At 43.0% G+C, this 13,332-nt stretch overlaps 1 protein-coding gene across 5 annotated transcripts in view; it reads left to right on the forward strand.

The window, feature by feature from the left end:
- lrch4 (leucine-rich repeats and calponin homology (CH) domain containing 4) overlaps window positions 1–13,332 on the forward strand; it is a 202,401-nt gene that overhangs the window by 101,513 nt on the left and 87,556 nt on the right. The gene's annotated exons all lie outside the window — the stretch shown is intronic.

Here is a 13,332-nt window from a genome sequence, read left to right on the forward strand (position 1 = left end):
ATCTCTGATAGTCCTGCTTCTTTGGACAGTTTAGCAAGTGTATAGATTGTGAGCTGGGGGGCTGACCGCACCCCTACAGGTTAAAAAAAAAAAACGCTGAAAGACTACCTTCACATTGCTCTCTTGCTTGCTGGGCTTCCTTGCGGCCGTTGTATTGCGTGATCTGCGTGGTACTTCGCATACTTAAAAGTCCGAACAGTACCTGTCAGTTTTTGATTGTTTGCTTTCTCTCTCTCTCTCTCTCTCTGACCTTCCCTGCTCCTGACACGCACTCCTTTGAAGAGGAAGATATGTTTGCATTTTTTTAACACTAGAATTACCAGAGCCTACGAAAAAACTCGTAGATCTGTCCCACCTTAAATCGCTTCACACCTCTCCATCAGCGTCTTTTGTCCTGTAAATGTGTTGATAAGCAGCAAGCAGCCTACTATCGCATCCCCCACCGCCGCACAGTTTTCTCAGCTCAAGTCTGTTTACCTGCTTGTCAGTTGCTTAGAGTTGTATAGAGTGAGAAGTCAAGCAAAATTACACCTTTTATAAATACTATATGGTTATTTGGAACACATGCATTTCATGTGTGTTCCGTGTCTACAACAATCTATATAAGCACATCGTTAAAACAAATGCTTTTTCATGTTTTAGTAATAATTGACAAAATGTAGACATGATATGTTTAATGTGTAAAGCCTGAAGTCAAAATATCAAATAAACACTTTTCACAAAAGATACAAATATAACAGAACAAATGCCCTTCTATTACCTATTTATGATATGCTTTCCATGCTAGTGTTTAGATCTGGACGGTGCTGAGAGAAGAGCAGCTCACTTCTCAAAACTGAGTCGTCCAGGGTCGAACCTGTGAAGTTTGGATTACCAATCAACAGTTGTTACCGTTGCACCACCGAAGTGATCGTATCAAAGTTGTGTGAATGTTGCACCCTAACGTGGGTTCTTTTTCTATATTCTTGAATAGAAGCGCACTTGTTCTGTTATATTTGTACCTTTTTGTGAAAAGGCGTCCACTGGCTTGAGTCCATTTGAGTTGTTGTTTGACAGGCGTCCGCGAGGCGTCTTGGATGTTGTACGAGAGGAATGGACATGATTCGGGACAACAGCTCACGGGCCGAGCTTTGCAGATCGGGTAATTTCGTTGCAAGAATGAATTTCTAAACTTTCCTTCTATTGCTGTGGAGCATCAGCGACGTGAGCACGAAACTCAGAAACGTCTTTTATGATAGACGCTGTAAGCTCAGTGAATTTAAACCTGGTGATCGTGTTCTGGTACTGATTCGAACGGATCCGCACAAATTCCTAGCGAAATGGCAGGGCCCTGCCATTATTGAGGAACTTATGAAGCTGATAAATTACAAGGTTAGAATACCGGGCCAGCGCAAACCATTCCAGATTTTACATGTTAATCTTTTGAAGGAATGGCATGACCGGCAGGGGGGTACACTTCTTTGGCTGCTGTCTCCCAGACCGATGTTGCAATTGGTGACGATTTGACTAAATCGCAAAAGACAGAGTTATCTTTGATTGAACGGAACACTGATGTTTTTTCAGACTTGCCAGGCGTGACTAATCTTGCAGAACATAAAATCACTATTGAACCTGGTGTTAGTGTGAAGATGCACCCGTATCGGATTCCGGAAGCACGACGGAATATTGTGTGCGAGGAAGTCAAAAAAGATGCTGGCATTGGGTGTAATTCGCGAAAGTAAAAGTGCGGAGTGGTGGCTCTGAGGCTAAGGATCTGTGCTGGTATCCAGAAGGTTGCCAGTTCGAATCCCCGTCACTGCCAAAAGAGATCCTACTCTGCTGGGCCTTTGAGCAAGACCCTTAACCTGTAATTGCTCCAGGGGTACTGTACAATGGCTGACCCTGCGCTCTGACCCCAAGGGGTATGCGAAAACTAACAAATTCCTAATACAAGAAATTGTATAAGGCGAAATAAAGAACAAAAAAAAAAAAAAGTGACTGGTGCAGTCCAGTCATATTAGTCCCAAAACAAGATGGCTCGGTTCACTTCTGTATCGGTTTCAGGTGCTTGAATCTCAAAATTTGATGTTGACGAACTGTTGGAAAAACTGGGTCAGGCATCCTATATCTCCACACTGGAGGCTGACAGTTGCGAAAAAAACAGCATTTGCTGTCCTGACGGACTTTATGAATTTACTACACTCCCATTTGGTCTTCATGGCGCGCCTCTAACTTTCCAGTGTATGATGGACCAGATCTTGCGTCCTCATTCTGAGTATTCTGGGGCGTATCTTGATGATGTTGTGATTTTCAGTAATGATTGGCAAACACATTTAGAATGTCTCCAGGCTGTCCTTGATAGCTTAAGACAAGCTGGTTTGACAGCTAACCCCATGAAGTGTAAATTGGGTATGTCTGAGACTCGTTATCTGGGCTACTCCATGGGCAGGGGTTTACTCCGACCTCAATTCAGAAAAGTGGAAGAGATGCTTGCTTATCCACATCCAGAAACGCAGAAACAAGTATGTGCCTTTCTGGGGCTTGCAGGTTATTACAGAAGATTCATCCCTTATTTTGTCACGATTTGGTCACAGATTTGCACAGAAACACAGGAGGTTGTAGAGACAGGAACTTTATTCAAATTCTGCAAAAATACAAATGTGTGCGGTTTTTTTTTTTTTTTTTTGAAAGTTTAAACGTGCTCCTTGACAAGTCAGAGATGATAGTTCTGTCTCACAATTAAAAGAATGCAAATATATCTTCCTCTTCAAAGGAGTGTGTGTCAGGAGCAGGGAAGGTCAGAGAGATGAGAGAGAGAAAAGCAAATAATCAAAAACTGACAGGTACTGTTCGGAGTTTTAAGTATGCGAAGTACCGCGCGGATTGTGCGATAGATTGCTCCCTTGCTTGCTGGGCTTACTTGTGGCCAATGTGAAGGTAGTCTTTCAGCATTTTTTTAACCTGTAGGGGTGCAATCAGCCCCCCAGCTCACAAGATTTAACACTAGAATCTCTGAAGCCTACGAAAAAACTCGTAATCCTGGCTCACTTTAAATTCCTTTGCACCTCTCCATCCACATATTTTGTTTTGTAAATGTGTTGATCAGCACAAACAGCAGCAGTCTGCTGTCCCAACCCCCTTCGACGGAGCTGAACTTGGGCAAAAAGTTCTCCCAGCTCATGGCTCCTTATCTGCGTGTGAATGTGCCTGGAGTTGTATAGGGGAAATAATACAGTATATTATTATTTGGAACACATGCATTTCATGTGTGTTCCGTGTCTACAAAGATCTGTGTAAATGTAGGATGAAATGCAAGGCAGGAGTTGTTGAACACATAACTAAGCAAGAAACATTTTATAACAAAACAAGTGCACTTTTATTCAAGAATATAACTGTAGAAAAAGAAATCGGGTTAGGGTATGAAGCTGACCTGACCGCTTGGGCAGTGCAGCAGTAAGAACTGCTCACTTGTAATCAAGAGGTTGCAGGTTTGATTCCGAGCTCATGCGTTTTGAGTAGTGAGCTGCTCTTATTGTTACTATTTTAGAATAAAAAGGTACATTTGATTTGAGTCTGTATATATAGATATATATGTGTATGTGTATGTATGTGTGTATGTGTATGTATGTGTATATGTGTATGTATGTATATATGTGTGTGTATGTATGTATGTATGTATATGCATATATACATGTATATGTGTGTATGGAATCACAGTGGATTTAATTTGACACTGGTCAACACATAAAATTTCATTAATGTTAAAGTGAGAGTAGATCTTTGCACCCAAATGTGATCCAAATGATTACAAATATAAAACACTTTGCAATCACATAAGCATTTACCACCTTTAATATGAAACAACTAAATCATAACTTATGGAGCCAATTAGTTTTGGAAGTTGCATAATTATTTAAATGAAGATAACCTGTCTGTAGTTAATGGGTTTCAGTTGATTAATTGTATAAAGCCCCACTCAGTACTTTCCCTTTGCAATTGTAATTGAGCTTGTGCACCTTAGGAATGCTGAGAACTAGGTCACCTGGAGCTTTGTGCATGCATTCGAGCCATGCGGCTCAGTATGAAGTGACAGGGGTAAGGTTCAACACCTCTGATCCTTAGGACATGGAAGAAGGAAATGTGAGATTGACAAGCAGATTGGAGTGGCTGCAGGTATTCTGTGGGTATTGGTGTAGTGAAGTTGGAACAGAGTCTAATGACCAAACTCTATGTTTACTGGTCGATCTACTTTGATGCCCTCACCTGTGTTCATGAGCTTTGAGTAATGACCAAAAGAATGAGATCATGAGTACAAGCGTCAGAAATTAGGCTTCTTTACAGTGCTGCTGTACTGACAGTCCATGATAGGGTGAGAAACTTTGTGATTGGCGAGAGCTTCAAAACAAAGTTGCCTTTCTACCAGATTAGGATGAGCCATTTGAGGTGGTTTGGGCATGTAGTAAACATATCTCCCGGGCAGGTCCCCTGGAGCTGCCCGAGTGTAACGTACTGGGTGGAGACCTTGCAATAGATGTTGGACATCCTGGATGGATTAAAATTCCCTGCTGAATAGGAAATGGCAGGAAATTCCCAAGAAGAGCTGTAATCTGTTCCTGGGGACAGCGAAGTCTTGGCTAATCTGCTTGGATTGCTGTAGCTGGAGCCCTAACCAGGAGATGTGGTTTGAGGTTATGAGATAAGATAATTATATGAATGCAGCGATATTTGGAAGGCCCAACTTCTGGCGAGTCAGTACTATGGCCTTCCCTACACAATAAAGACAAATACTCCAAGCAACACTGTGAAAAGGTGATCGAAAAGCTGATGTCCAGGGGTAGATACAATATCCAAGTCACTGAATTTTCCTTGGAGAGTGGTTCTATCACTCATTAAAAAATTAATAATAATAATAATAATAATACATTTTATTTGTAAAGTGCCTGGAAAGAGTCAGGCACAGTTGTAGATCTCAGCAGGGCAGGATGTCCACAAAAACAGAGTGATCTTGCAAGAAGAAAACTATTGAGCTAGGCCACCAAAAACCTGTGACAAATCTGAATGAGTTACACGCTACAGTGGATGAGATAGGGGAGACTGTGTAGATACTACATTGTCCAGGTGCTTTACCGGATTTATGGGAGAATGGCAAAGAGAATTCATATACGTCTGGTGTTCTTCTCTATTCTTACAGGACAATTCCTAAGGTTCCTTTTTCTCAAAGAGAAAGTCAGCTGGAAGATTCTTTGGGGTGATGATAAAAAAAAAAAAAAAAAAATTATGCTTTTGCCATTATGCTAAATGTCATGTGTGGCATAAGACAAACCGTGCACATTATCAAAAACGTGGCAACTCCACTGTGAAGCACAGTGATTGCAGAATCAAAACATCAACAAGCATAAAGTCAAAGCTACACAGTATTGACTTGAAAACAATAATGTTAATAATCTGAAGGGATTAAATCAGAGTCCAGCAGAGAATTTTTGGCTGGGCTTGAAAAAGGCCGATTGCTCCTGACTACCATGCAACCTGACAGAGCTTGACCAGTTGTTCAAAATAATCCCTATTACTAAACGAGAATGGTAAACCGGATATGGACGCTGGGACCTGCCCGTGGACGCAAAAGACATAGTGCGCAGGTGCCACACAAAGCCCCACCCCCCCCACCCCCCCACCCCACCCCACCCGAGTGAAACGGGAGAGACTACGCACGTGTGCAGGCGCCACACAAAGCCCCTCCCCCCCCCCCCCCCCACCCGCACCAGAGCAAAACGGGAGAGACTATGAACCGTCAGAGTAGGAAACAAAGTAAAACGTCATAAAGAGGTTAATGAACAGGGACAACCACATGGAGAGCAGGTTACAGAACAAAGCCCCCCTCCCCAGAGTAAAACGAGAGAGACTACGAACCGTCTGACATGCCGCAAGCAGGATAAAGCGAGGTCAGAAATAAAACACAGAGTAGGAAACAAGGTAAAACTTTATAAATGGATTAAAGAACGGGGACGAACACATGGAGAGCGGGTTACAGATGATGAAAACTGGAATGCAACAGCTTCAAAAAAACCTAGGCACGAAACACATGCACACCGAGATACATAATATAAAGGCAGAAACAACGACAGTTAAACGTCCACACCACACAGCGGAGGCGGACCCAGAAGGTGCAGGCGCGGTAAAGTACAAAAGGCAAAGGCGCTTACACAGCATGGTAAAAACCGACATAATACGGAAGGCGCAGACGTCGCCGCCATATTGTGAGTGTCACTAATGCGTGGTCAAGGCGCAGGAGGACACATAGTAAAACAAGAGGAGTCAATGCCCTGCCCCAGAGTGAAACTGGACACACTACGGAGTCCACAAAGGTTCATACATCAAACCCGAGATGGTACGAACACGCGTCTGAAACCGCGGAAGCAAAACTGTCTCGGCTCCAAAACCAAACAGCTCAACAACTAACACAGCTTCAACACCGAGCCCGCGTGTACAGATCTAATGAACGTGGACGCCTGCAACGCACGTCTCAAACTGCGTAGGCAAAGCAGGCACAGATTCAACATGACACAGCTTGAGTGACCGAGATACAAACACGCGCCTGCCTGGATATAATTAATGAACGCAGGCGCCTACAACATGCGTCTGAAATGCCGCAGACCAGGCAGGCACTGCTCCAAAAAGAAAGAGCTCGACTAAACGAGATACGAAGTGAAACGGGAAACACTACAGAGTCCGCAGTGCTCCACAATGCACCGCATAATAGTTCGGAAAGAGCTTCGTGGTGACAGTGGGGAGACCCAGAGTGACACGGGCGAACGCTCCGTATTAAACATACGTCATCCTCACACGTCCAAATTATACAGCATAGGTGTATCACATTACAGTGATGCATTATTAACACTACACTAAACATCACAGTATCGCAAACAAATGAAAATTATTACTCGAAAAAGGGAAAATATTTTCACCACGGACCAGGTGTCATTGAAACAAAAGCAGAATAAAGCGAGATCAGAAATGAAAGGCAGAGTAGAAAGCAAAGTAAAACGTCATAAACAGGTTAAATGAGGGTACCAAACACATGGACAGCAGGTTACAGATAATGAAGACCGGAATTCAAAAGCTTCAAAAACAAAAACTCAACTGACCGAGATACAAACTGAAACGGGAAACACTACGGGGTCCGCAGTGGTCCACAATGCACCGCATAATAGTACGGACGGAGCTCTGTATTAACAGTGGGGGGCCCAAGAGTGACACGGGCGAACGCTCCATATTAAACGTGCGTCATCCTCACACCTGGCTGCCCAGCGGGCACGGGTTCAAAACGCCGGGGGTAGGCGAGCGAAGCCCCCTTGTGGAGATATATTGCAGTGTCCAGAAGTGCGTAGCTGATGGGCACTTATCCAACCAGAGCCAAGGTGTTAATTGCTCTCAAAGATGCTTCTACTAAATACTGGCTTGAAAAGGGTGAATACTTTTGCAGTCAATTATGTTGTGTTTTATATTTGTAATTATTGTAAATTAGATACATTTTCAGTTCGTAGTTAGTATTTTTAGGTTGATAAAATGCCCACGGGGTGACACTCCTGTGGTCATGGGCGACTTCAATGCAACCACTGGCGCTGTCAGAGCTGGGTATGAGTATTGTCTCAGTCCCCATGGGTCTGGTGACCGTGGTGAAAGTGGCTCCATGTTCCTTGACTTTGCAAAAGGTCAGGTGCTGCGAATCGCTGGATCCTGGTTCCAGCGCCCTGAACCGCATCGTTGGACTTGGTACTCCAATACTGGTGGTGCGGTGAAGGAGATCAATCACATCCTCGTGGGCAGACACTGGAGGCTCTTGCAACACTGCAGGGTCTACAGAAGTGCCCAGTTTGTGAATTCTGACCATAGACTTGTTGTTGCTATTCTTAGGATCCAACTTAGGTCCAGTAGGTTACCACCTGCTAGGAAAATGAGCCTGGACTTGGACAGACTCAAAGACCAGGCTGTTTCTAATGAGTTTGCACGCAGTTTGTGTGAGGAACTTTCAAATTTAGGTACGACTGCCGATCCTAATGTGATGGGGGAGACTTTCCGTGACAAGACCCTCAAGGTTGCTGGGGGTTGTGTTGGTGTTACCGGTGTTCTCCAGAAGGAGGTGTTTCATCTCGCAGGGCACCCTGGATATCATCGAGAGGAGTCACAGCGCACGGCTCAATGGCAACTCTGGTCTGTACCGGGAACTGAGAAGGACGGCTGCGAGGGCTCTGAGGGCAGATAAAGAGGCATTTGTTAGAGGAATCTGTGAGCAAGTGACACACCATCTGTGGTCTAGTGACCCACATCCTGCTTACAGAGGAATCAAAGCATTGTGCACATCTGAATCTGTTCCTTGGAGAGCCGCAGTCAGGGCAGCTGATGGAATGGTCCTTACGGATGACACTGCAGTTGTGACCCGCTGGGCTGGCTACTTTGAGCAGTTGTTCAAAGCTGATCCTCCAGCTAGGACGTTGGAAATCTCTGGGTCCACGGTTCTTGAGGCTGATCCTCCAATTAGCTGTGAACCACCCAATCTCACTGAGATTGCACAGGTGGTGAACCAGCTGAGGTGAGGAAAGGCTGCAGGGATCTGAGGTATCCAGGGTTAACTTCTCCAGGCTGGTGGTAAGGCTGTCCTCCTTGCATTGGAAGCAATCTTTGCTTCCATTTGGGAGACTGGCATCATCCCAACTGACTGGAAAACGGGACTTGTTGTCCCTATCTGGAAAGGGAAGGGTGATCGCCTGAATTGCAGCAAATATAGGGGGATAAAACTGCTCTCGGTGCCTGTTTAAGGTCTTTGCTAGGGTCGTCCTCAATAGGATCCGTGATCACTTGCTCACCTACCAGCGACCGGAACAGTCTGGTTTTAAGCCTAAGAAGTCTACCTTGGCACTGAGGGTTCTCATAGAGTGCAAACGTGAATATCGGCAGAGTTTCTTTGCAGCCTTTGGTTTGATGTGACTAGTATGTAAACTTTTTCTGGATTAGCAGGGACCATGATACTCATTGTGTACTTTTGACACAAATACACCGTTCTTTAATGATAAAACATACCAACAAGCACAGCTTTCCTGACATTGGTGACTTTTCTACCATTAAATAAAAAAGCAGCATTATGTTATTGTTTTTTATTGGAATCCTCTTGTTTATTATTATTGAAATACTCTTTCTTTTTCTTGGCCAGAAATCTCCCACTACCAAGAAAAAATTGGGGCAGGGATGTAGAGAAGAATAAAAATGCCTGCCTTTGCACAAGGGATTAAAAAATATTTTAAAGTAAAAGGCAAGTTGAAGTTGCCTGAATTAACAAAAACTGAAAATGAACATCATTCATCTCTTGAGAACTTTCAAAACAAATCCTGTAAATAAAAAACTGAAATTCTTCCTTTTGTTTCAGCATTCATACAACATTTGCAGGCCTTTTACTCTAAATTCTTACCAAGAATGCCAACATGTTAACCTTTTTTTGGTTTTCTTATTTGTGTTAGACTGCTGCTTTCAGAAATTACTGGCTATGTGTGAACTTGTCAGATTCTGTCATTTAATTTGACCATGTACACTTCATATTCCATGATGAGATTGTGATTTAATAAGTGAAACAAGTTATTTGTGTTATGTTCAGTTGCAGATTCTGCTGTACTAAGCCAAATGGTGACCTTCCTCTTCCAGGCATTCTTTAATATCATAAAGACTAAGCTGAAGATAATGATAGTAGTAAAATATATTAGTCTTTTGCAGTTTCAGTAAATTTTGATGCTTATCTTTCCCACCCTCTCTGACATCTCACTAAATTCCAAGATGTAATGTGGTTTGGTGCCATAGCAGGTTATGGCAAGTTGTTGAGAGAAAACAAAACAATTGAAAAGTGTTGGTAACAGCTAATAATGGTTAACACACGTGTATTTAATTATTCTTTGTAATGGGCAATATTGTGATATGAGTGGTCCAGTAAAGTAATCCACCTTTTGTAATGCTTGTACTAATGAGGCATCTCTTGCATTAAAGGCAGAGCCGTCTAAAGTCTGTTGGAGTACTTGCATTAATATTTTTTTTTTAAGTTAGTCACCAGGGATTGTCCAGTTGGATTTTTAAGGCAGATACCAATCACCATGTGGACTTTCATGTTACTAGAATTAGCTGATTTCAGTTTGTTTTAGTTATCCTTTTTAAATTTTTATTTATTACAGTAATGTACTGCATACTTCTACAATTAAATGCTTAACACATTTACACATAAAATAGTCACAGCTCTCAAGCTAACGGTCCTATTGTTTTACTAAGCAGCAAGGACAAATTATCCTTTTTTTATAAAAAATGTCAGCTGCTATGCAAAACATATCACCCACTATCCACACTCAACCAAAAAGTGTCCATTTTAATTACTGGGCAAAATGAAAAGATCTCGTTCTTTTTCACTCCAACTTCAGCTGGGCCACGTATACTTCTGCCGTCATTCTCCATTTACAGGATGACTCCTTAAGTTCCCCTTTCTCAGTTTATTACTACTCTTTCTTTAATGTAAAAGCCAGTATTCCAGTCTTCATTCTCTCTTAAACTTTGCCTGTCTGCTCTCTGTTTACAGGACGTTCTGGCAACAAAATAAAAACTAAATTACCATAAACCTCAGAAAAGCAGATTCTGACAAAAAATATTTTTTGAAATCTGATAATTTACAGATCTCTGGTCAAGTACTTTGAGGTGAAAATTGGCTGATCTAGGTTGGCAGCCAACTGATTGGAGCATCACTAAAAGGAATCAAAGATCTTAAATGTTTATAAATATAGGGTAAGATTTTAAAAGTTTAAGACAATGTACAGAAGTAATGATTAGATGTGATATAATAAAACTGAAGAAGCCATCTCAGGTCAAAAAAAATTTCCTACTGTGCCAGAGTACAGACAATTGAAGCAATCTGAGCTGACCGCTTCATATATCCCAAGAGAGTCTTCATCCATGCTTCTCTACGGATTTCAAGTTCACCCAGCTGAGGAAGAGAGACGTCCTTTACGGCTGTGCCTGAGAGTAATTCTGTTATGTCAGAAACATACCCTAAAAGTACTTTTGGATCAGATGAATGAGACAATTAAAGTTGCCCTCTTGAGCGCTCTCCAGCAGCTCCATATGTTCTTGACAGGGCTGCATACTTTAATTATTTCCTCTATGCAGTCCCGTGAGAGTCTAAATTGGAATGATGCTGGAGTAATATTGCCCAGTGTAATAGGAGAATATATTGCCCTGCAAATAGTCCTGTACCAACCCACCATTAAACTTTGTGGTGGTACATTTCTTAAACAGGAAGCCACCCTGTCTAGCTGGTCAAACTGCATGTTTTTTTAAATTTTTTTTAAATTTTTATACAGTGGTTATACTGTGAGCTTTAGTAAGGTCCTTTGTTAAATAACCGTATAAATACAACTACTCAATCAGCTTGTAAGGCATTGCAATAGTAAATTCTGTTTGAAATAAGAGTTTTATAAGTGTCTCTTTTGTGGAGAGATGCACTTTTTCTGCATTTCAGAATCATTTTCTTTTAAGGTTTTCATTATAAAGCACACAAGAATTCCTTGCCCTGGATGTATTTCACATATGAAAGACAAGATGAAATACAGAGAAAACAAAACATTCAGCATAACACTGAACTGGTTGTACTAACTTGATCTACAGAGATATTTGTTTTGTTTTTTTTCTTCTATTTTGTTGGTTTTGCCAGCTTTATAATGGAGGGGTTTCTCATTTAACTTTTACATGTCATCACAGCTATTATGCTAATGAATCATTTATAGGTGAGAGAAAGAAATGTTAGGTTTTATACTCCCATGCATGGGAGTTCGCCCAACCAGTCTACATGTGTTTTGTGGACTTGGAAAAGGCGTTCGACCGTGTCCCTCGGGGAATCCTGTGGGGGGTGCTCCGAGAGTATGGGGTACCAGACCCCCTGATAAGAGCTGGGTCCGCATTGCCGGCAGTAAGTCGAACCCGTTTCCAAGTAGGAGTTGAACTCCGCCAGGGCTGCCCTTTGTCACCGATTCTGTTCATAACTTTTATGGACAGAATTTCTAGGCGCAGCCAGGGTATTGAGGGGGTCCGGCTTGGTGGACTCAGGATTGGGTCACTGCTTTTTGCAGATGATGTTGTCCTGTTTGCTTCATCAGGCCGTGATCTTCAGCTCTCTCTGGATCGGTTCGCAGCTGAGTGTGAAGCGGCTGGGATGGGAATCAGCACCTCCAAATCCGAGACCATGGTCCTCAGCCGGAAAAGGGTGGAGTGCCCTCTCAGGGTTGGGAGCGAGATCCTGCCCCAAGTGGAGAAGTTCAAGTATCTCGGGGTCTTGTTCATGAGTGAGGGAAGAATGGAGCGTGAGATCGACAGGCGGATTGGTGCGGTGTCCACAGTGATGCGGGCTCTGCATCGGTCTGTCGTGGTGAAAAAGGAGCTGAGCCATAAGGCAAAGCTCTCAATTTACCAGTCGATCTATGTTCCTACCCTCACCTATGGTCATGAGCTATGGGTAGTGACCGAAAGAACGAGATCGCGAATACAAGCGGCTGAAATGAGTTTTCTCCGCAGGGTGTCTGGGCTCTCCCTTAAAGATAGGGTGAGGAGCTCAATCATCCGGCAGGGGCTCAGAGTAGAGCCGATGCTCCTCCGCATCAAGAGGAGTCAGATGAGGTGGCTCGGGCATCTGATCAGGATGCCTCCAGGACGCCTCCCTGGTGAGGTGTTCCAGGCACGTCCAACCGGGAGGAGGCCCCGGGGAAGACCCAGGACACGCTGGAGGGACTATGTCTCCCGGCTGGCCTGGGAACACCTTGGGATTCCCCCGGAAGAGCTAGAAGAAGTGGCTGGGGAGAGGGAAGTCTGGGCATCTCTGCTCAAGCTGCTGCCCCCGCGACCCGACCTCGGATAAGCGGAAGAGGATGGCTGGATGGATGGAGGTTTTATACTATGAGAAAGAATCTCTTGCTTTTTACTTGCATCTTAAATTAAAGATCATGTTAAAAAAAAAAAAAAAAAAAGTTATTTACCTTGCCATTTTTTTAATGATCTATTAACCGTTAAATGAGAAGTTAATTTGACAGTGTCTTTGTTACCATTTTAAGAGTCATAACATATCAAGGCGAGATAAAAACAGTTTAATGATTTTCAAAATGACATTTAATATTCTTGTTCTGATGTACCCAGGTAAAGTTTGAAAAACTATCTTCCACATTGCAGAGTTTAGGAACCAAGTGAACTAAGGCTCTTCTTGACCCTCCTTTGGGTTGCATAGAGCAAGAGGTTGGTGAAGCACAACTGGAGAGAAAGAGGCAAAGGTGTTTGGTATACAGGGTG

The sequence above is a fragment of the Erpetoichthys calabaricus genome, chromosome 3 (genome assembly GCF_900747795.2).
Source record: "Erpetoichthys calabaricus chromosome 3, fErpCal1.3, whole genome shotgun sequence".
In the NCBI taxonomy this organism is placed as follows: Eukaryota; Metazoa; Chordata; class Cladistia; order Polypteriformes; family Polypteridae; genus Erpetoichthys; species Erpetoichthys calabaricus.